Genomic DNA, 2,686 nt, shown 5'->3' with positions numbered 1-2,686 from the left:
CGGAGCTCCAGAGCGCAACCCAAGCCTCAGCCTCTGCCCTCGGCGCCTGCGCCGGCGGGTTCCCAGGTTTCTGGCGCACCCTCGAGATGAAGGTTCTGGGTCTGCAAAAGGCTCTACGGTGGGCAGTCTTTATTATTGTTTTCCCCTATTTCCTAAGACGTTGTGCTTTGGATGGAGGGAGCAGCTTCACACAAGTTCAGCTCATTTCACGCTGGCCATAAGCTACCAAGGTCAGGTGGTGACTTTTCGCCCACTTGTGCAAGACCTATTGGTTCCTGTCCACTCCGCTTTTGGCTTTTTATCAGGAGGGCTGCAGTCCTCAGGAGATGATTTAGGGGAATGCTGTCCAGGCCCAGGTAGAGATGACATCCGTTGCCGACAGAGACTTCTGCATAAAAACACTCTTTGAATGTTTTAAAACACTCATTATGACCAGCAGACTTATCAAAGCGTTACTTGTCAGGCTGCGCAGACAGCAGCTCCGCCAGTCATCTGCATCTCGACCAGTTAACGACGTGTCTGTTCCCGAAGATATTAGCAAATCTTTCAAGAATGTGGCTGTCAGATGTCATTAGCCTATGCTTGTTCACCGAGCCATTTGCTTAACTGGTAGGAAGGCATGGCCACGGCATATATGCTTAGAATATTTGGAGGTGATGCGTGGGTGTTAGAGCTTGTCTCCTTTAACAACCAAATGTCCGTAGTTACGCCGACATTTACCAAAGGGCGGATTTAAAGAAACTGGGGCTGGAGAGTGGGGTACAGAGACTTGGGGAGAGGAGCTTCTCTTGAGAGGCCGACAACTCATTGAAAGGTAAGTCATGCTCATCCACTAGGGGTGCAAATTTTCAAGATCTGCTTGTGTATCACAGAGACTGGCATGGCTGATCCAGCCAAGACAATGATCCCTGACACTCACCACGTGAGCTCTGAGGTCCTGAGATCTAGGAGCTGACATCCACACCTTCAAAGAGGTCAGCCAGCATCTGATTGGAGGGAAGAGCTGATGGCTGCTCCTGTGGGCAGACTGAGACCGGTAAATCCAGTTTCTGGGGAGATAGGGATTTTAGGCAGTTTCTACACAGCCAGGAAAAGGGGCCCGGTAAGGCCTGTTCCAAGTGTCTGGGAAAATCCAAACCAGTACAAAGAAAATAAGCATAAAACCACACGAAACCTTAATGCTCCATTGGCTGCTAACACTCATCAAACAAGCAGCGAACCCCCTGCCCGTGCTAACTTTAAGATCAAAGCATCAGTCTTAGACCTAGATGATTTTTTTTCATAAATATACCATCCCTGACAAATGACTTTGCCAAGTGACTAGGTGAGATAACTTCTTTGGGGTATTGTAGTTTTAGGGTTCTTTACTGTTCCAATATTTCCATATCCAGACTAAACAAAAAACAGCCACAACAAAACAGTGCTTACCTATGTGCATTGTCTTTGCTGGGTAAGTCCCATGTCCGTGTGTTAAGGAAGAAAAAAAATCTTTGTATTCATTTTTATTTATATTTATTTATTTTCATTTCTTAGGTTTCAATGATCTTGGCTTTAAGATAGAACTCATTAGTTAGGCATGGAAACTATCAAGATTTGAGGCAAGGCTTATTCTTTTTTATAGGTTGTTTCACACATGGTAGTCTCCCGTTGGCTGTTTTGAAGATTGTAGGAGAGGGGCCATAGGCATGAGCTCTACTATCAACATGAATCCACTAAGTGATTCATTCACTTTTATGCTCAATTTAAATACTCTTTTTCTTCTACAGTGATAAGGGACAGTCAAGACCATAGTGCCAAATAATGCAAAGAAGGGCCAAACTGATCTGGGTCCCTGTGACCTTTCACCCTTCCTTTAATTCTCAGTAGTGAACATCTGTGTTTCGTGACTAGTGTCTGAAAGTAATAAAGATAATTAGAACTTTTTTTTTCTGGGAAAGGGGGTTTTGTGCCAGTGCAGAGAGCTTAAATTGTGGATGATACTGCTTTGCAGGAAGAAATTAGAGGAAAATGTTCACTGAGCTTTGCCACTTCAGAAGCCCTAAGGAACACAGTGTAGGAATTATGTACACATAAGCTGTAGGTAATTCATATTGCTCCTGTCTTCCTCATCTTTATTAAGTCTGTTGGTATTTTAAAATCACATTCAATTGTTACCTCTACACTAGGAGAAGAAGGTAACGTCCTATCTTTCCCTAGCCTTGTTCTCTGTTTACTTCTAGTTGTGAGGATTACTGAATTAGGTTCCTGAATATATTTTCACTCTCCTGCATATTTTATGAAGACCTTTTCTTTCTCTTTCACATAAAATCAAACCAAACCCAAACAACTGAAGTAAACAGAAACATCTACCAATCAAATAATTGAGAAGTGTTTTCAGCCTTTAGCCTGTAAAACTTGGAAGTTGAGCTCGATTGAAAGGGTCAAAGATCTAAAAGAATAAGATATTCCAGAGATAACCAATTAGAAAAATTTATGTCCAAAACAAATGTCAAGATCGAAGTAACACATTTTCTCAGTACATGTTGTACTCATGGCACTCTACAGTGGGTTTTTGATGATCCAAAGCTTGTTTCTTTTGTCTTTTTTTCCCAGCTTTAATTGAGTTTATTGGTACATTTTAGGGATACAGTACAGTTACATTCATTGTTGGGATCTTGTACCTCCACATGACAGGTCTTGGTTCTCA

Source organism: Fukomys damarensis, unplaced genomic scaffold (assembly GCF_012274545.1).
Source record: "Fukomys damarensis isolate Sample0158 unplaced genomic scaffold, DMR_v1.0_HiC HiC_scaffold_14, whole genome shotgun sequence".
Lineage (NCBI taxonomy): Eukaryota > Metazoa > Chordata > Mammalia > Rodentia > Bathyergidae > Fukomys > Fukomys damarensis.
Note: the sequence above shows the minus strand (reverse complement) of the source record.